Here is a 22,969-nt window from a genome sequence, read left to right as displayed (position 1 = left end):
GAACCAAACCGGACCCAAACCGAATTTCATAAATAAACTGAATAATTTCTATACCTCTAACCAAAAAAAATCGTAAGAACCGAAAACCGAATGTCCATGCCTATAATTTAATATTGTCTAATTTTATATGTTATTGTGAATATGTAAATTCTATATATAACATTCTTTAAATATATTTTTAGAAGATAACTGATGTATAAAACAATATAGATTTTTATATAATTTAGAAAATAAACTCATCAAAACAAAATTTTACACTAAAATAGAAAATGAAATAAAATATTAAACTATAGGGTTGAAAGAATTTTTGTTTGATTTAGAAACTAAATAAATTAATTATAATAAACTAATAAAATGAAAAAAATACATTTATTATTCATAAGCTCTAATTGGTCATCTGCATCTTACCCACTACTTTTTCTTACTTTTTGCAGATCAGATTTTTAAAGACCATTAATGACCTGCATGCAGATTTATAAATATTTTATTATTTCTATTTGTTCTGCATTTAAAAGAGTGAATGGCAAATAAATGCAGATGAATCTGCAAATTAATTGTACTGCATATTATCTGCATTACATTCATAACCAGCAAATTAATTTCTCTTAATTCATCCAAAGTTTTGTTCATAATTAATGATATATAAAACAAATGTTGATATGTTTCTCATACTTCAAATGTTGATTTTTCATTTTCTCTATTCACCCCAAAAGTTCAAATTATTCATGAAAATGTTATTATTCTTCTTTTTCGAAAATGATTTTTTTAATCTCTCATCCTCATATTCTTCAACTATTTACAACATTGTCATTGCCATCAACACACCAACCATCACGAACAACCAATTTGAAGTTCTTAATGCACATGAAAGCGATTTACACTTTTTTATCTCATTTCTTATGAACTAAAAACAACATATATTTCACTTTCTCTCTTAATTCATCCAAACACACAATATTTTGATCCAATTTTTTTTATGGTTCATAGAACCATTCGAGCTTATGATTCTTGGTGAATCACTTTCGTATGAGATTATGTGTGTTTGGAGAAGACTTCTGTGTACTAAACAAGTTATCTTACTGGTTTAAACCCTTGTTCTAAAAATCGGCCGCGGAGACGTTTAATCGGCCGTGTAAACGTGATCCGGAGCTCAACCGTGGCGAATTGGGCCACTTCGGTTGCTTTACGCAGTGAGCCGAGTAATGAGCGTGGACTGCGTAGATTTATAGAACTCGGCCGCGTAATCCACAAAATCGCTTGGTCAGAAATCGTTGATTCTACCCCAATCTTTGTTTCATCTATGGTGATTAACGGAGGCTGAGGACCGGACTGAAACAGAAACTTGTTTTCTTTGTCTGTGATTAAGTTTTGTTTCTTAACATAAAAACAAGATTCAGTAAAAAAAATCACTAAAGATACAGAAGAATTGAAGAAGAAGAAGAAGGTTGATTATCGGGACAAAGAAAGAAGAAAGTAACTTTGGTCACAAAGTTATTGTTGAATTGTGGTGTCAGTAGCAAGCACGTGTTATTAGTTCATTTATATTTGCATATTGATCTCTGTAAATTAGTTATTGCTAGTATTTGACCCCATTATTTTCATTTTTGGATGTGTTCCAACAACTTTTTTTTTATCTCCTATATGCGATCTATTTTTGTGAACTAATTTAGTATGTATTTGCAAATCTATAGTTTTAGTACCAAGAGTATTTTATACATAAACATGTATTTACAATTATATTTTGTATTATACATATAAATAAGGTATTATATGTATAAAAGTACAAAAAATTCCGCTCCGCATACTCCCCGATTTTTTCCCGATTTTTCAATAAATCGCTAGGCTCCAGTACGCCGCACGCGTAACGCCTAGCGAGTTTCCGAACGAAGGTTTAAACTATAAAATCAATTTTCTTCCCCAGATCTATTCGTCAGAAGACTTCCGCGTAAGTCTTCTTGTAGTAGAAGACTTAAACGGAAGTCTTCTGGTCAATGCAGATGTTAGTTTTGCAATTGACTTTTATATGTATTTTTAGAGAAGACTTCTGGGGAAGTCTTCCACTTTTCTTTGTTAGTAAAAAAAAATCTCGAAAATACCAGAGAAGATCTCCCGATAAATCGTCTAGGATAAACATGTTAGTTTTGCATTTGACCGAATTATGCCAGAAATTTGACTTTTCCTGAATGACTTACTTGTAAAACTAAAATATTTAGTTATAATTAGGCGAATTCCATGTAACTCGTTTCAGGTTACTTTTGCAATTGAAAAATAAAACGTAAATATTTAATTTTATCTGGACGATTTACACGGAAGTCTTCTAATAGACGACTTACAAGAAAGTCTTTCAGAATTTTATTCCGAGATTTTGGTCAAACCTTGGTTATTGAAGAAGACTTTTGTGTAAGCCGTCTATCGGAAGACTTTCATGTAAATCGTCCAGATAAAATTAAATATTTATGTTCTATTTTTTAATTGCAAAAGTAACTTGAAACGACTTACATGGAAATCGTCTAACTATAGTTAAATATTAAAGTTTTATTTTTCTGTTAGACGACTTCCTTTTTAAGTCTTCCTTGTAAATCGTCTAGGAAAAGTCATATTTCTGACACAATCCGGTCAAATGCAAAACTAACATGTTTATCCTATATGACTTACCGAAAAATTGATATACCATAGATTTTACCCACTTTTAGCCATGGTATATAAGTGATTTAGATACTATTTATTATGTATTGGAGTCTTTCTAGAGTATTTACAGGTTCAGAGACGATTTGGAGGAAAGTTGTGATTTTGTTGTCTTTTTGGAGTCTTTCGAAGTGCAGAACTGAACATACGTGTCAGATGTTTAGGTATGGATGAAGACCTTCCCACCGTTAGATTGAACCCATATTTCTGTAGACGATAGAGATTTGAGTTAGCTTTCCAACGCCACCGGTTTGAGGTCAATCAGCATCATGTAGCAGATGTTATTCTCGTTTTAGTGAAGAGTGATCAGTCTTCCTCGTGAGAGGAAACTGTCGAGAAGAGGAACATATGTTGATCAATGCAGCACACTGCACATCGATTGACGGGGATGTCAGAGTGTGGACCGAGTATATTTTATGACCGACTGAATCTCAAAAGCTACCACAAAGTTACCAAAATACCATTGGACGACTAGAAACCCTATTTATGTGTGTTTTAAGCAATTGTTGAAGGCTACGATTTATTTACTTCATTATTCATTGTCCTTAGTTAGGATAAAAGAGAGGAACTCCTTCAGAGTCCTCTTGGAACTCCATTGGGTTTGGTTTTATATTATTTATGCTATTTCATCTATTCATCTATGATTTCTATGACAAACTTCATGTATGTATATATCCACCTGTAAGGTTTAGGATTAAGATAGGTTAGGATGGATTAGCCCCAAATATAGAATTGCTAAGTTGTGATATTCATCTTAGAAGATTGTTCTTAATGCTTGTTTATGAGTAATTAACCTGAACTTGATTATAGATTTATTATCTGTCTTGTCTTCTCTGAGCTAGTATTGCTAGAAACAAGCGACGGCTGATTTAGAAAGCGTAGTGAACACGTTATCAACCCGTGCTAAAAGCTTACGAGAAGCGTATCGACCGATTCTCTTATAGAGATATCGATCGACAAGATGAAAGGCATATCAGTCGATTCTCTTATAGAGACATCGATCGATGCTTTCCTGGATTTCTCAACGACAGTTGGAGATCTTGGATCTAGTAATAGATAACCTAGAAGATGAAAGTTGATCGGTTATTCTTACTGTTGAGTCCTTTAATATCGTGCACGCAGCTTATATAGCATCTGTATCATTATAATCATGATTCCTGAATAGAAACCCTAGATCTAGCAAACCATCATTCCATCAAAAAACTCTCTGTCAAGCTGAACGATTGTCTTGTTCATCTTATTTACTGCCTTATTTTTTGATATATTATATACACAGTCTTATAATCTATTAGCCTAACTTAATCATATAACTATTATATCTAGTGTGTGCCCTAGCTCCCTGTGAATTAGATCCCTAAGTACTACAGCTCAACCTTTTATTTGAAAGAGTATAAATCACTCTTTAATTAAATTTGGTGCCGTTGCCGGGGAGCGAGCAGAATGAAGTATCTGAATACCATATGCTATGTAAGATCTTCCCATATTCTATCTCTAGAGATGCATTTAGCTGGTTCGGTCAACTTCAGCCAAGATCTCTAACCATCCATATTTTCAAAAAAAAAATTGTTAACAAAAGTATGCCAATCTTATACTATAAAGAAGAGGGAGATTATCTTCTCCTCTTGCCACCTCATCAAATAGGGTGATGAAGAGCCGACACGTGTTGATTTTCTTTAAACGCAGCGTATAAATAATTGCGGGCTTCGCCTGATTGTTTTCGTTATTAGACCGTTTCGCTGTGCAGCCCGTCATGTGCTTTAATCACCACCGTTGTGTAGCTGATATTTCGTCTCCTTCGTCGCGTGATACCAGTAACCAATCAATCATCTTTAAGCCCCCCCCCATTAATCAATCAACCACGATGTAGATTCAACGCGATATTTTTGTTGTGCAAGTCGGTGAAGTCTACTATAAGAAAGTATGCTTTTCCTCTTTCCAGAAAAGACATCTCATTCGTTTTAAACTAATCAGATAAAAAACTATGGCTAACATTTTGGTTCTCCTCTTCGATCTGCAGACCGGCCGCCTCTCTTCCACAGTTGAAGTCCGCTTTCTCCGTTTCTGGGAGGCCAGAAACGTCCGCCGTGGTGTAGAACTCATGGGCGTCGACATGCTCTTGCTTGATTCTCAGGTTATGTATTAGATCCGCCTTTTGTTTTAAATTTACAGATTGAAAGTTGCACACACATGCGCTGTATTGAATCGATATTGTATTTGTCAATTTGTGTTTTTAATAGTCTGTTATCTATTTCACAAAGATTGATTATTAGTTTGTTTTATTTCACCTATTTCAGAAATGATTTCGCATGCGTTTGATTATTTTGTTTGTATTTGCTAACGTTTTGCAGACACCTTGATAGTTTCTTCGCTTTCGCCGTCAATCATCGCCACTCCTCTGACCGGTTAGTTTTCTTCTTTTCTTAGTGAGCACAATATGATTTAATCTTCTTATATATTGACATTCTGATTTTGTGTTTTCGTGCTTCGTTTAGATTGCATTGTAGCCTAGATTAAGAAACTCGATTTGGTGATGTAGATGAGCAGTAGGGGTTTCTTCGGTTGGTTTGTATGGCTGCTTCAATCTCAACAAGACTTATTCGCTCGGTTGGATCCTTTGCAGCTTTGGGATGCAGCAGTATTATCTCATTTTCTAAGTTTTTTCTTATATGCAAAAATATAAAACCTTTTTATTTCTTTGATTTCTAATTGCTTCTCCGTCTCTTTGGCACAACGAATGCATTTGGCTCTCCTCCATGTAATCTAATGGTTGATGTGTAGTTCACTTCCATTGCATATAACTGAGATCCACTTTCCTCTGGATTGAAGAGAGTTCGGAGTCATGGCGACCCTAAAGCCTCATGAAGTCAAAGGAGTCTCTTGGCTTATACACAAATATATTCTTGGCGTAAATGTCGTTCTCGGTAACTCTCCACCCTTTCTTCTTCAGATACAAACTGGAACTCAAAAATTTAAACCGATTCGTTCAATTTTTTGATTTTGATTGCATGAGACAAGATACCATCATCATTTTCTTTAAAATGCTCTCTTTTTGATTAAATCTATATTGAGTCTAATCTAAGGTTTGAGCAGATGAGATTGGAGCAGGCTCTACAAGCAATTTCTTTCTTGAGCTATCTGAAGTTTCATATAGGATTGCGAGGGCCACTTCGTGAGTGAGTGAGATGAGCTATCTGAAGTTTCATCGAGTTCTGATGCTGTATTGTTTAATGGTGTGTTTTGGTATTGGCCGTTGTGTATATTTTTATTCTTAAATTTATAGTAAAAATTAATGTAACAAGAGTACACTTATGTTTTCAATATTCATTAAAATTTGAGATATTTATATATTTCACATTCATTCACATACCCGTCTCCCTAGTCTATATTATAATAGAAATTTTTTTGCTCTCTCCTGAGCTTGTCCACATAGGCAAATTGTGGGTGCCACACAAAAAAAATCTGCGTTTTTTAATTTTTTATCGACCTTCTATTTCATTGATTTTTGCACAAGTGGGCTCAAGTACATTTTTTATAAATTTATACAAATTGAAAAAGCCCTAAAATCATTAAATCTGTGTATTGGCTTGCATCAACTATTTTTAGCGACCCTTTAGGTTTCCATAAACAATCAGAAGAGCAATCATCATAATCTCTTCATCTGCCATGGCTTCGTCGGCGATCTCTAATCTGATGCTCTCCATTAACGAGAAGAAGACGAACTCACTCGATCTTTACCATACTCTCCGCAACTACATTGCTTTCACTTGCTCCAAGCACGAGTAACCCTAGAGACGATCTAGAAACCCTAAAGAGCCTCCGCTCCGATAGAATGAGTCATCGACCCGTCTCCCTCCGCCCGGAAAGACTTTCTCACTCTTATTACAAACCTCTCTGCCTGGTGCCTCTCCCGAGAAGCATCACATCAAAAGCCACTCAGCAGAACATTAATTTTGAGAAAGCAGCCGTTCTCTCAATACCACCAATGATTGGTTGCCTTCTTCTCGGTCTATTATTAATATAGAGAATTGTTATAAACCGTGTAAATCGGTAATTGAGATTAGATTGATGTAAACCGTGTAAACCGGTATCTCTATTACTATAAATGTTCGGTTGTAACAGAAAGGTGAATAACAAAAAATCATTTTCCATTTTGAGCTTCGTCTTCGACTCTATCGAGCTCAACTGATATGGTATCAGAGCCAGGTTTATAACAATTCTCTATATTAATATCTATCTATTCGGTTTCAGCCAGGTTTGATTTTTATGTAGTTTAATTTTACTGGAACAAGATTGAGAGATGAAAAAAAATTTGACTTCAGTTTAGAACTGAGACCTTAGATAAGACTTTTGTATCTTTAATTTTTGATTTATGTGTTTCAGTATCATAATACAGAGCTTGATCATCGACGACTTTGATTGCTCTTTTAATTCAATAGATTTCCTTCCTTTTATTTCCCATGATTTTTGTTTCCCTTAAAAATAATAATCTCTTGTCTCCTCCTCTAACACTATTTGTACTTCAGCTTACGCAAGAAAATCTCTGTTATTTTAATAACAATTTCTTTAATATGTTTCAGCCGTCGAAAGTGTATCGGAATCGAAGAAGAATCACGCAGAAGCAGCCTCAGGGCATTGGGAGACAGATTCCAGGGTGTTTGGGTCGGATGTTAAACCTATTCGACTTCAGAACAGTCAGTACTGGGAAGAAGTTTCTCCCTGATAAACCCTTCTTCGATGATGGTTAGTTTTTTTTTTTTTTCTTTTTAACTGTCTGGGTTTTATAAAGTTATGATCTTTAAGGGATGGTGATTATGTCTCCACAGGTTCTTTAAATAGGAATCAACTTGATCTGATAGAAGATAAAGTTGTTAGTTTATTATTCCTGTTAGGACAACAGCTTTCGGTTTCATATATGTAATGTTCACTTTGTGTTCATTGTGACTGCAGGATGCCATAAGAGTCAATGGAACACCAATAAAGAAGCTTTTAGAAGAGGAGTTGTCAAAAGAACTGGAATTGACGGTCGGTGGTGGTTCGACTAATTTGGTTGCCAAGTTAATGGGTCTTGATTCCTTTCAACATTCTCAAAGGAGTAACAACAGCTCCAAACCTCGGCTGAAGAGGTCGTTAAGTCACGGGGAGTGTAAAGATATCTACGAGGTTTGGGAGAAACCAGGTGTGGTGGGGAGTTTGGGGAAGATGTAGCAATACAAATGTTTCGAGTCATCATTAGCATCAAAACCCAAACTTTAACAGATGCAAAGCAGAGAGGTGATAATTTGATTTATCTGTATTTGATGTCCCTATCCCAACTGAGTTTTTCAGGTTTCTGCCTCTTTAACACAACTACTACCGGTTTCCGAACTAACCATTTCCCAACTACGTAGAGACTGCACGACTGTGTGTCTATGTGTGTTTGGGTGACTTGCCGGACTCCTTCACAAGAAATTGGAAACGACTCAGTTCCTTTATCCGAGTCTTCGGGTAAAGATATGGTTGGTTAATATTTTGAGGCAAGAAAAGGTGCCAGCGGTGCCATGGTAGAGAAAAATAAGATTTCTTCTGGTTTGGACCACCAGGCAAGTAAAGTAAAATAGAGCTTGAATGCTAAACAACGGAAGATTTGAGGGTTGATTTTGTTGTGTGTTTGTTTTGGAAAAGCATGTGGTTGTTCTTAGAGTATCTCTTGATTCTCTTCACTGTTAATGTAGAGGCTGTGAAGGAAAAGTGAAGAAACATCTATCTAGAATGCAAGGTCAATTGATATAATTTGTGTTTTAAAGTAGCTAACTAGAATCATGAATTAGGACAATCAACAACTAGAGAATGTGTTCATTACCTGAATATAATCATGCTGATTGCTGAGTTAGGTTGTTAGCAATGCCGATCCGAAGTCCGTTGGCACCTAAACCGCATACAAAAAATGTTGCCCCTTAGTTACAATTTTTTGGCACTTATAAATTATTAAAATAAATTAGTAAAATGCTTCTCTTGATTGACCTAACAATGGAACTGTTTGATTTGATGCCTGAGAGGAATATAATCTCATGGAACCCGATTTTGGATGTATATATGCGTGCTAATGAATAAGATGAGGCACTGGATTTTTTAACTTTGATGCGCTAGGAGATAGAAGATATTGATAATCTCACACTTGTGTAGATTCTAAATGACTGCTCTACTCAGGTGTTTCAGATGTTCAAATGGGGAAGCAAGCTCATGGTTTTATCTACCGACATGGATACGATATGCATTTGATTATATCCAATCAATTCTTGATAATATGGCAAATGCGGTACCTTTTAGAGTGCCAATGTTTTGTTTGGTCAGATGAGTGAACTAAAGGATGAGGTTTCATGGAATGCTTTATTGGCTGGTTTAGCTCGAGTTGACAGGAGTGAACGAACCAGCCTTATCTTTCTTTGAAGGGATGCAACTTGAGGCAAAACCTAGCAAGTACACACTAGCTACGCTCTTCGTGGGTTGTGCAAACATTCCTTCTCTTAATTTAGGCAAAGTAACCCACAGGTTCCTGATCAGAAACGGCTATGATATTGATGTTGTTATACGGGGTCCTATGGTTGACATGCAGAGCTATCCAAGTATTCGAAGAGGCAGCTATACGGGACTTGATGCTATGGAATTCTATGATCCGTGGATGCTGTCGTAATGGAAGAAGCAAAGAGGTGTTTGAGTTGTTCATGTTTATGGAAAGATGAAGGAGTTAGAAGTTTGTAAAACTTGTTAGATGCTCTCATTATGTTTATACCTCACTTAATCTGTTTTGTCTGATGTCCTTTGATGAATAATAAAACCGGAAGTTTGATTTTAGCATCATATCCTAAAAGCATAAGTGGACTCTGTCAATCATTGATTTTATTTGTTTAAAGTATATTTGTTACTCCTGCAGCGTCTCTTCTAAACCTCTAATATTAAAGGTTCAAAACATGAGCTACAGATCGTAGAATTCACTGACTCCCGTTTGAACGTGCCTCTTGTGGTTGCTTCAAGACAAAAAAAAAGAGAAATATCCATAAATGTCCAAGCATTAACATAATTGTCAAATTACTACAATTTTTTTTGGATTTTATCCCTCCATGGCACAGAACCAGTAATGAGAACAATTTTCAAACAGTTCCCTTGCATCCCTAAAGTTTATTAGCACTGCAATTTTTGTCGCTAATTTCCTACCGAATTTCCTAGCATTTAGGAATTCCATCACTGTAATAACTGTTTCGGCAGAAAAGTTTTCTACCAACTTAGAACAAAAGTAAAGTGGTGGAATTTTGTATTCTTTGTAATGCAGATCAAAAGAAGATTGGTAGATGAAGGTGGAAAGTACTTTCAAAAACATGTAGAATAATGGGAAATTTAGAAATAAGGAACAAAACAACTACAACCTTGTCCCCTTAGAATTAAAACCAAAATCATTGTCCCTATAGAATAAACAATAATACAAATCCTTTTTTGCCCTTTCTATTAATTTCTAAATACAACTATTAAAAGTTAATATAATTTATTCATATTGTTTTTACTTTTATTATCTAAAAAGTTAAAAAAGAAGAAGAAAAAACATTAGAACACGTAGTCGACTCCTACTCTTCTTTCTCTCCAACGAAGAGGCGATTAGGTTTCGCCATCACCACCTTCTTTTGCGGCCGTCTTAGTTCAACAGAGACCTTGAACTCATCATCACATCTCTTTTTCATCCTCCTTATTTCTTTTATTCTCTCTAAACATCAGCCACTAGAATAACTTTGTAATCTCCGCCGGCTACAATTGGAGTTGTTCAAAGCTCGGGAGCAGTTCTTATCATCTTGGTTCCCAAGATCGTAGAGGTTAGGATTTCGAAATCCCCTCTGTGTTTTTTTTTTGTTGATCTTAATTTCCTTATTTGCATATACTAGGAATAGATTGAAGTTGTTCAACGACAGGCGAAGATTTCCTCCCTGATTAAGATCAAGTGGTACTCTATTTTCATCTCGGTTTCCTCCTTCTCCAAGAAACTGTGAAATTTTCTATTCGTGCTCTGCTTGAGGTTAGTTTGTTCCTTTGTTCTCTATAACTAAACCAAGTAGGTTTCTTTTGAGCTATTGATGGGTGCTCTGTTACCAAGTAATTTCTTTTGATCATTTGTATCAGATTCTTACGTACCTAAGTGTGTGGATTTTGTAATTAATATGCGTCACCTAGAAATTTTGGCTTTAGTTAAAGGCAAAACTAACAAAAAAGACTTTACTAAATGAGTTAGAAAATAATGTTTAATGAACCTATTTTGCAGACACAAGTAGTGAATTTTGTTTTAAAAAAACTGATGAGGTTTGCAAATTTACAGGTAGTGGAGAGTGGGGGAAAGAACATTGAGGTTGGTCTGATGACATGGGAGGAAGGTACTCTGAGGCAGCTAGAAGAAGCTGAAATCGATGCTATTGTGGCTGAGATTGAAGCAGAGAAGGCTGCTACAGAAGCAGCCAAGAAAGGCCTTTCAAAGGAAACTTTAACATGAACCAGATCTTACAACAACGGTCTCAGTTTTCAAGTTGTAACTTTTGGTTCAAATTATGTTATTTGTTTTGTTGGATCATTAGCTTGTGTTGACATTCTTACTTTAAATCTTAATGGACAATTGCAAAGTAACATGTTACTTATGTGTCAAACCACTATAAGCTTGTGTTGACATTGTTGCTCTAAATCTATTATTTAGCATTGAATCTCTTTTTAGGTTTCATACACAATAACAAACAAAGGCATACATGATATGAATTTAAATGGTCTTATTTGACTCTCATATTAAGGTTATTTTAGGAAAAAAAATTTTTAAATAAAAATGTAGAAGGGGTGAATCGAACACTTCACCTGGGTATTTATAATTACTACATAAACCACTACACTACTTGAAACTATTGAGATTAGTGGCTGATTACAAACTTAAATAAAATAGGGCCGTAAATTTACATATATCAAAATCGTTGTTGGCAAGAAAAACTAAAATTTAGGGAACAAAATTTTTTAAAAAAGGAAATAAATAAGATTTAATAGATTTAGATAATATATTTTGACAGTTATTTCCTAGATTTTCGGATTCTGTTACAAATCCGGTAGAACGAACTTACTACAATCCGTAGAATATGGATGACATGGTAGAAAGAGTATACAGAGAATGTAGACAAACGAGAGATAGGAAGAAAGTATATTCTTCAGAGGAAGACATAAGAACATTTATTAGGACTTACGATCTACGACTTTCGCAGAAAGTAGTATATAATGTAGATTACATATTCTACGTTTGTAGACTCAACTGTTTTTGGTGTAGTTAGCAGTCTACTATGGGTAGATCGTTGTGGCTGCAGTAGAATGCATATTCTGAAACACCGTAGATGGTAGATCTCATATAATAACAACTTTACCCCATTTTTCAAATTGTTATTCCAAATATGTTTTTATAAAACTAATATTTTTCATAAATACACATAATTGAGTACTTCATCTATCATATTTTTAATAATTATTTTGTGTTGTAAATTATTTTATATGAATTTTTAAACCCTTGAAGGGTAGTGAAAGTCCAAAAGTGAAAAAAATTAAAATCATTCTAAGAGGACAAAATACTACTTGTTTTGTTCTTTTTCCCCAAATTTCCCGAGAATAACTAAGAAAGGTAAAATGTGTATTCTCGATTTTCAAAAATTATGTATGAGTGGTAGTAATCGTTTCTATCAAATAGTAGATCAATACATGTAATGTACATTCTACCAAAGGTAGAAATAGTCAAAAATTTAGAATATGCATTCTGAAACTAGTAGACTAACCTTTTATAAGGTTTTAACAATTTGTAATGTAAAAAAAAATATCAAAACAATCCTATTATCAATAAATCACGTTTTTATTTATTCACTTTAAAAAAATTAAAAAACATTTATTTAATTTCTTTTCTTTTTTCAGTTAAAGGTATGTTAGAGAAAAATAGGAAATGTGTATTAGGACAATATGTCTGATTTTTTGAGGTATATAGACAAATCTCATGTTGAATAAAAAAAATTAGGGAGAGCCAACAACAAAGCCTTAGAGCACCTCCAAAACCACCAAGGTTTCCAAAAAAAAATTTTAGTATTATAATTATTTATGTTTATTTTCTTTAAAATAGTTAATCATCCATTTGAATGACATCAGTCCTTTAAGTATCTCATAGTTTCTTAAAAACTCATAACTAAAAATTTTTGTTTGTTCTCTCTCCTAATTTTTTTTTTGCTTTAAATGCTAAGAACTTCTCCTAAAACTACTGTTGGAGGTGCTCTTGTGTCATTTTTTGAGATTTTTGATATTTCTATATTTTATAATTATTTTAAACCAATAATTTATGAAATTAAATATTTATATTTATTTTTTAGGAAATGTTAAAATTTTCTGAAATAGAAATTATTTTTGTTTAATTTATTTGAATATATTAATTAGTTAAAATGTGATGAGTGTAATGTATAATATTGAATATGTGTTTAATAATGAAAAGAAAAAAAAACTGATGTGGAATATTAAAAGATAAAAAATAGAGTGTTGAGTTTTGAAATTGTTGTGAATATTCTAAAAAGAAAAGAAAATATGTACATTCTCGATTTTGAAGAATTATGTAAAAGTAGTAGTAATTGTTTTCTATCAAATAGTAGATCAATACATGTCATGTAATGTACACTCTACCAAAGGTATACATAGGCAAAATTTTAGAATATGCATTAGGAAACAAGTAAACCAACTTTTATAAGCTTTTAAAAAAATTAGTTTAAAAAAACAAAACAGTCATATTATCAATAAATTAAAATTTTATCTATTCAATTTAAAAAATTAAAAAAATATGTTTCTTTTTCAGTTAAAGGTATTTCAGAGAAAAATATGGAAGGTGTATTAGAACAACATGTCTGATTTTTTTTAAGGTACTTTGACAAATCTTCGTGTTATAAAAAATCATATTATCAATAAAACGTTTTGAGATTTTTGGTATTTTTTATATTTTTATAATTATTTAATCTCACGATAAATTAAAGAATATATTTTTATGAAAAAAATATTGCTTAAATAGAAATTAGGTTTATTTAATTTATTTGAAAAATATTAATTAGTATAATATGACAATGAATGTAATGTATGATGTTGAATATGTGTTGTATAAGAAAATGGAAAAAAGACTGATGCAGAATATTAGAAGATAAAAAGTAGGGTGTTAGAATTTTGAAACTGTTGTGTATATACTAAAAAGAAAAGAAAACATGTAATATTGGAACTGTGAGTCAAGTTCATTTCGAGATCTGTAAATGACCAATTTGACATTCTATATATTATAAACAACATCTAGTTAGAGAGATAACTAACACAAATAACTTTTAACCATTAGCCATTTGGATTTGAGCTTAAAAATTTTCAGTTTTTAATTCTTTATACCGGATCTTACTTCCTGTCTTTCACATAAAATGGGCGGCACGTTATATGTCTCGAGAAAAAAAAAATAACACTTGATTTAATGTTTTAGTAAATACCTTATTTGTTCATTTATACGAATTATTCATTGAAGTTGACAAGCGTTAACATCTGGTTCATAAAGTTTATTATCTCATATTCTTGGAATTGGTGGGCTAAAATGTATCAGTATATATATACTGTCTTTTTTTGCTTAAAACATTATATATACATGACTATTTTAGTGTTGAAATACATTTTCATCAAATATTTGAATGACTATTAATTAAAACTTGGCTTTAGTTTGTCGTGTAAACAAAAGAGATAATCACAAGTTGACCCGATAAAAAGCGCTTTAATAGCCGCCCGATCATTGACATGATCTTCTTTTTTTCTTGACCTTGAAGAATTTGTGTCAATAGCAAAAAAAAAAAAAAAAAAAAAAGAATTTGTGTCAATATATACTTGATGTCCCTCACCCTCAATATACTTTTTTTTTTGCTAAACCCTCAATATACTTTATTAAAATATTTCGTAAGGAATTGAAATGCTAAATCTATATGTAGACCACTTGTATACATGTTGACAACTGAAATTTCGGGCATTGGTTTATTAATATAAGCTAAGAAGTGCAACGAATCGCGTCAGCGCTTTGTGGAAGTTTGGTTGTCTGCCAGAGTTAAAAAGGGGAAAAGATATAGGTTGATAGTGTTACAAAAAAAGATATAGGTTGATAAATTTTCAATTATATTTTTTTAAATGTTGTTTTTATATTTTGAGTCGAAGCTAACCAAGCTTTTGATTTTCAATTATTCTTTAGTGAACATATTTTCTTTCATTTAAACGTCACGAAATTCATTTTGTTATCATACTATATATGAAGATTAGAAAAATAAGAGAAAATACAAATTTTACAAATAATTGTTAACTATAGTAAGACTTTGTAGTATACAATTACAAATTTGAATTTTATAAATAAAGTTCTGTTAAATTTTAGTAAGATTGCAGTTTGTACCGATTGTTCCATCATAAGAAATAAATATCTCGTACCAATTTGCAACAAACCCCTCTTAGGATACAAGTATGTGTGAGCTTACAATGAATTAACTCGAGAAAATGAACAAATTTAAGTTAACAAAAAGGTAAAAAGAAAAGAAAACATTTAATTTTTCAGATCTTTGATATGAGAATCATATGTCTTGTTGGAAATCATTCCTATAAATCATGTAAACCTTAAGTCACTGATTCACGCATTTTTGCATATGTACAAGACTTATAACTCAACATATGCATTTAAGCATTTTTATATGTTTAGTGTTTTATTGCATTTTAGAAAAAAAAAAATTACTTGTTGATGCTTTTATTTTTAACAGGCAAATACATTAATCTTGATATTTTTGAGATTCATTCTGTAAGGTGTTCAGAATTTAAACAGTTTTGAGATCCTGTGATATATTTTTGTGACTTGATTCCTTTTTAAAACTATATTAGGTTTTGTTTTTATTTACTTTTACCAGGTTATACGCTTCAACTTTAATGTTTTAAGATTCCTTGAGGTGTTAAGAATTAAGATTCTAGAGTCTCATTTTAATGTTTAGAGTCCGAAATTTGGAGTTAGTTTTAATTAGTCTACAAAGCCCCTTCTTTTAAATTTACATTATTATTATTAGATAACAAATAGGTGATATCAATGATTCAACAATTGAGGATATACACAAAATTATCAGTAGAGCTCAAGGAGTTTGTATAACTAAAGAAGCCTTATCATGCTTTAAAGTTTTTCATGTATTTCAAATAGCTAATTCGAGAGCGTAGCTAAGAGTACTATATTTTCACAAAAATTTATTGTTTATTGGTTGTGTTCTGGTCTCAGATTACTTCATGACTGAATAATAATATAACTTTTTGATGCTGAAAAATTAATATTAGTAGTTTTCAAAAAAAAAAGTTTAAAACTAGATAGTAAACAATTTATGAGTAGTAGATGATAACCCGAGAAGTGTAAAGTTAACGTTTTTGTTTTGTTGGTAATTTGTTCAGTATTCACCAAAAGTGTACTAATTGAGGTACAAATTATCTATAATAGTAACCAAAAGTAAGACTGAAGTTGATTTTAATAGTTTTTTTTGCATCAAGTTGATTTTAATAGTTAAAACGTTCAAGTTGAGGAATGTAATATACTATCTATCTGAACACATATACATATGTAATTTTTTGACCGTTTAAGAATCTTAACATACATATTTTGCAATTAAATCATCGAATTAGAAAAATAGCAAAAATAGATAAATTTCATATATTTATTTTAATTAGTTCTAATAAATTTAGTTAATATTAATTATTTTAATATACAAAGGGGATATTTTTAAAATTAAATACTAAAAGTTAGATTAAATATTTTTAATTTTATAAAAGTAAAATAATTTAAAAAATTAATAACATTGTATTATTTGATGATAAAATGGATCATGTTATTCTTAATATTTTACAATTATATTTTTGGACGGTCATCAACCATGTGACTAATATAAGAACATCAAAACAAATTATTTCGTTTCAATTATAAGAACATCAAAACAAATTTTGACTAATATAAGACGGTTTCAAGGCATCGATTAGAAACATCAAAAACAAAAAAAAAATATGATAACGGTAAAATATACGTATTATGAAATGTTGACTCTAATATAATTATGTTTATATAAAGTTGTAGATTTTATTATAGAATATTACAAATATGAATAAATTATATAAATGAACATATATATGTTGTTTAAAATTCATAAACATTTTAAATCAGTGCATGCATATTATAATTACTTCACATACTTTTACAACATTTTTATTAAATTAAATAATTTTATGATTAATAGATTACAACCTTTCTGACTTATGAATACCTTTACAATTTGTATTGAAAATTACTGTTGTAATATCCAAAAGCTGAAAATGAATTTGACATCTCATGATAAAACATTAGTTGATATTCAAAAAATTAAAATAAAATTTTAAATTTCTGCAAATATAATGAACTGAAAACAATACTTTTGACATATTATTTCTTATCTGAATTTTAAATATATGCAAGTACCGACGAGGTTTTTATTATATCAAAAAATGCATTTTTGCATTGGAAAAGAGATGAGTAATAGTTGGAATACTTGTCTGATGCTTTTTGGGTTCTGACAATAGTTTGGCTTTGTGATTCATTTCGTATCTTTCTTGAAAGAAACTTAGGAGAATCGTTTGCAAGTGTATAAATACTCAATTGTGTTTGGGTAGAAGCTGAGATCCAAGATTCTCGATGTCTAATTATATAAAGAAAATATAGAAACAGATATTCCCAATACCTACAAATTCACCAGGAATATTGGTGATTCAGCTTTAGGATAAATAAACATCTAGTGGACTAAAATCAAACCTACATAAGAGCATCTCCAAAAAAACTTTTTATTTTAGAATTTGCAAAACTCTAAATTTGAAGTTTTAATGTGTTTTTCTCTAAAAAGAAAACTTCAAATTTAACTTTAAAATTATTTGTATTTTACACTATTGTCCCTATATTTGTTATAATTAATATAAATCCATATTACTTATAAATAACAAGCACATATATAAAAATATCAAATTAATATTAATCAATAAAATCTTATAGTAAATATATAAATTATAAATATAAATACATAACTAAATATTAAATTACAAGAAAAATACATTATATTTTGAATCTTACAAAACTTCATATTTGAAATTTAAAAATGCTTTTAAACTTCATATTTGAAGTCTAAAGATATTTTAAACCTTAAAACTTCTTAAGGTTTATATTTAGTTTTATGTGTAAAACTAAAATTTATGAAAACAAATATAAAATATAAGATTGATTTTTTTTAAAGATTAAAATGATAAACAACAAAATATCTAAGAATCATTTATGTAATATGTAATTGTAAGGACCAAAATGCAAATAAAAATGTGAAACTTCAAATTTGAAATTTTGAGTAATGACACTCTATATTTAAAATTTCACTACTAAAATTTTCAAATTTGAAGTTTTGAAGTTTTCTTTTAAAGAACAAAAACCTTCAAATATCAAGTTATAAAGTGTATTTTGGAGATGCTCTAAATAAATAAATTTTATGGAGTGGACTGTTCGAACGTCATTTAAATACATTAATAATATAAAATTGTAAAGGGGGAATAGTAGAAATTACCTTTAATATGGCTTGTTAATTTTCCATCACCGAAAATCTCACTAGTTGCATTATTTCAGTGTTCCCTTTTGAAACGGTGGAGGACAACTAAACCACAATAGCCCCTTTCTTATTCTACTTATGACTCGGCCACGGGCGATATATAGTTATATATAGTGACTAGATTCAAGATTCCAAAAGTACACCGGACTGATCGTGAACAAAGAAAGCCAAGGCTCATTTATTCTAAGAGCATTAAAGGAATCAATACTTAAAATATAGCCGCATTATATGTTTGGATGAGATCAAAGCTAATTTATTACTCCCTTACATGCAAGCATAAGCATTGATTCAGTTCCTGCTCCGCAAAAAAATCATATTAGTATAAGTATCTCGTGTTAACGATTGGACAAGTTGATTGTAAATTCTAGTTCTTTGTTGTAGATCCAAATAGCTACCTAGATGCAGAACCGTGCTTATATCATTAGCAAAAAAGTATAAGCCTCATGCCTCACTTAATTTGTCTAAATATATCATTGTTTAATAGCTTAGAAAAATATATTTGTTTCTTGTTTAATCTCAACGAAACACCAACAAGAGATATACATTTTTCTTATTTATTTATTCAAATTTAAAAATTCTAGTTGTTTTGGTTTTCTTTTCGGAATTCTTTACACAAAATCTTCTTACATTGGCATTTTATAATTATTTTTTTGTCATATTCAGTCGTATGAATGTTAATGGTTAACATGTTATATTTTGATTTATATGTAAAACAGATATGTAACACCCCGACCGTCCACGGCTAATGGGCCACACACGCCCGCTCTCTCAGCCTGTGGGCCCCATCCCATCTGACGGCCGGTCGTTAATTTTTTCAACGCTCGAAATCATTGTTTACTGATCCTGCAATCACCACCCGACCTTTCCCCGTGCTTTGGCCTCACTTACACGGTATCGCGAATCACTTCCCGATAGGTCACCCATCATTTCACTACTCCAGCCCAAACACGCTTAACTCTGGAATTCTAAACGGATGTGTGACGGAAAAGGTAAGTCGACTTTGATGACATAGGTACCCAAATCAATTCTCTTAAGTCTTTCCATATATCACAACTCGGGATGTTACAATTCACCCCCTCTCAAAGAACGCAACGTTCTCGTTGTGCCCTACGACAGGTCTCAAGACGCCTCTCATGTCAGAACTGAGACGGCTAACTAGTTCTGATACCACTTGTAACGCCCCGACCGCCCATGGCTAATGGGCCACCCACGCCCGCTCTCTCGGCCCGTGGGCACCATCCCATCCGACGGTCGGTCGTTAATTTTTCCAAGGCTCGAAATTATTGTTTACTGACCCTGCAATCACCACCTGATCTTTCCCCGTGCTTTGGCCTCACTTACATGGTATCGCGAATCACTTCCCGATAGGTTACCCATCCTTTCACTACTCCAGCCCAAGCACGCTTAACTCTGGAGTTCTAAACGGATGTGTGACGGAAAAGGTAAGTCGACTTTGATGACATAGGTAGCGAAATCAATTCTCTTAAGTCTTTCCATATATCACAACTCGGGATGTTACAAGATATTTGTTAAGTTTTTTTTTAATATGAATATTGGTTTTCTGATTTTGTTAGAAATTTAAAAGTAATTTCATAATTTTATCTAAACATGATCATTTCTTTTATAATTATATTTTATTATTTTATGCCATTTGAAATTATATTATAACTATTATCAACATTATATTAATACATGTAAAACTTGCCTTAGACCCCAAAAAAAGAAAAGCTCGCACAGCACTGACTAGATGTGGAAGTTCACAGGAAATGTGTCAACTTTGTCAATAAAGAAAAATATCAGACCAGAATAGATGAAACAAACTAAGTTAATTAAATGTTATATGCTCTGAATCTAGTCTGACCCAATAGCATCAGACAGCATAAAGATTACATTACCCGGCCAGTGAGTCATAGGGAGATGAAGACGTCCAGGGAGATGAAGACACCCCAAATCCAAATAATATAAGGTTACTTACTCCTATGTGGACAATGATATTCTGCTTAGTCATTTTTTGTGGACATAAACCCCTCGGCTGATATGGTTTTAGAAATCAAAAAAGGTAATTCTTTGAGATAGTCATTTTGCAGTTTTTGTCACCAATAAAGTTTTTGAGGAAATGATTAAAATATCACATTAAAGAGACAAAAGATCTTTTACCACCTGCTTTATAGATATACTAGATGATAACCCGTGCCTTGCGCGGAGTGAACTTTTTAAAAAATATGTTGTATCTAAATAAATAATATATTTTTGTTATCAATAATTTTTTACATTTGATTAGGGATGGCATGTAGATAGGTATCATTTGGTTTGATTAGGTTCGGTTTGGATCTTTACAAATTTGGTTCGTATTTTTATATGTTCGGTTTGGGCTTAGATTCAGATATTCCATTTAATATTTTAAAAACTTAAAGTTCATATATATTTTAAATTTCTCAAAACATAAAAATAAAAATAATATATTACATATAAATTTGAATAATGTATACCAAAATACTTAAACTTAACATAAAAATTGGTTTAACTTAAATATTTGGACAGAAAATGAATAGATATTTTCAGTATTTTGATATTTTGAGTAATGTTTAGTTATTTTAAATATATAATTTTTACAATTTTATATATTTCTAAGTATTTTGGACAATTTAAAAGCATCTTAAGTATTTTGTATATTTCTTTTAGATATTATTTTTTTTTAAATAATATATTTAAGTATATAAATTTGGTTCGAATATACTTGGATACCCAATATATTTTGGTCCGGATCGGGCGGTTCTAGTTTTTTAGATACCAAAATTTTAAACATGTTCATATATCTAACCAATTTGATTAAAGTTCTATACTATTTTCTGGATTGGATTTGGTTCGATTATTTGGATTCAGATTTTTTTCCCAACCATATATTTTTTATTGTAACCAAATTTCAAATGAACGTGACAATGGTTCATACTGATTTTGGGTATGCAACAATTTTTAAACCAAAACACTTTCTATTATTTACGTGATTTATTTAGTTAATCATTAAAAAATTCAAGGACCATTAAAAACAATGGGCTGAACTGAAAAAAATTTATCATTGATCACAAATTTTCAATGTGAGGCTTGTACCACTTTTAGTAATTTATATTCTTTTTAAAAAATTCGAAATACAATATATAAGAAAAAATATAAATTTTTTATTATATGCTTAATGTGATTGTTTAATTTATTTTAAAAAATAAAATTAAACGAAAAGTATAGAGGATAAAAAATTATTATCAAATCTTTATTATTCATAATCATTAATGGTGATATATATGTCAATCATATTAGGAGGTTCCTTAGCTTTTATTTAAGGAAAGAATAGAGAATATTTTTTTTGTATATTAATAATTAATTTAATAGTTATTTAATAAAAACTATAATATATGTGTAGATGGACCAACCTATTTCCCTAATAATTCTGAGAATAATTCCCATAATGACACGTGGCTACTAACAATGTTGCAATGCTTCAGGATTAATATATAGGGGATAAATATAAATGATTATAGACGTTATAAAAAAATATAAATGATTATTTAAATAAATAATATTAAAACTTATATTTTTGAATTATATGTTTTCAAATTTGTACTTTTATAAAACTTTTGAATATTTTTTCAAATTTTCTTTTTGAAATTAGTGGTTTTTGAAAATATTTTTAAAAAAACTATTTCGAAATTTTTAACATTTATTTACTAAAATTCTAAATTTCACTCTCTAAACTCTACCCCAGAAATCAAAATCATAAGTCTAGATTATTTAACCATAGGAGTATAATTATATATTTATTATTTAATAAAACTTTTTTGTTCATTTTTCATTTTGGAGCTCTTTTGGTGAAAAGAAAATTATGCTATTGAATTTCTGTATCAAAATAAATCAAAAAGGAAAAGAGGACCAAGCTATGTACTCTAGTAGTGTAGTGGTTTGTACTATGGTTTGCTCTGGTGCCGTTTTGGTATCACAATCCCGACTCAATCATGTATTGCATGCAGCATGCTGCATGCTGTTACCAAAGAAGAAAATCAAGTAGAATATATATTGTTGGGGGTTGTATTTGCTGCTAACCGTTGACGCTAGGATTACTAACTTTGGGTTGTGTAGGATATATTGTCTTCCCACAGATATTGTGATTTAAACATGTCTACCAGATTAAATTTAATTTTCGGGTTGCCGTTTACAGTGTTTCAGTTAGGGATAGCTATCATCTATGCTTTTTTTTTTTGAACATTTAGCTATCATCTATGTTAGTAGGACTGGACGTAGGTTACAACCAACTGAATCACGTGTTCTACTTCTCTGTTAGAGTTTGATTTTCAAAGTAATTAGTTCATTATTTTGACTTTTTAAAACTATCTCAAATTCTATGAAAATGCATTTAACTAACTCAAAATTCATATGATAGTACCTCCTATTAAAAGTTCTTTTAGATCCTCCAATTGCCGATTTTGGAAGTCCTCTGGATTCAAAAAGATCGAGTTAATTTCGTCTTCAGCCATTTAGAGAAGCCGCCAAAGTAGCAACGAATTCAGTTTCCAAAATAGTGTTTGATACAATGAAAA

General features: G+C 31.2%; 2 long non-coding RNA genes across 2 annotated transcripts; both read left to right on the top strand.

Annotated features, from left to right (window-relative positions):
- The first annotated feature begins 6,272 nt into the window (after nucleotides 1-6,272).
- Nucleotides 6,273-9,558, top strand: LOC130512699 (uncharacterized). The gene is made up of 3 exons (XR_008946274.1): nucleotides 6,273-6,888; nucleotides 7,263-7,425; nucleotides 7,633-9,558. It is a non-coding gene; the product is annotated as an uncharacterized LOC130512699 (long non-coding RNA).
- Nucleotides 9,559-10,266: 708 nt separating this feature from the next.
- LOC130512692 (uncharacterized) lies at nucleotides 10,267-11,159 on the top strand. The gene is made up of 3 exons (XR_008946263.1): nucleotides 10,267-10,523; nucleotides 10,593-10,723; nucleotides 11,021-11,159. It is a non-coding gene; the product is annotated as an uncharacterized LOC130512692 (long non-coding RNA).
- The last annotated feature ends 11,810 nt before the right edge of the window (nucleotides 11,160-22,969 follow it).

Source organism: Raphanus sativus, chromosome 5 (genome assembly GCF_000801105.2).
Source record: "Raphanus sativus cultivar WK10039 chromosome 5, ASM80110v3, whole genome shotgun sequence".
In the NCBI taxonomy this organism is placed as follows: Eukaryota; Viridiplantae; Streptophyta; class Magnoliopsida; order Brassicales; family Brassicaceae; genus Raphanus; species Raphanus sativus.
Note: the sequence above shows the minus strand (reverse complement) of the source record. Positions and strands in the feature narration are given on the sequence as shown.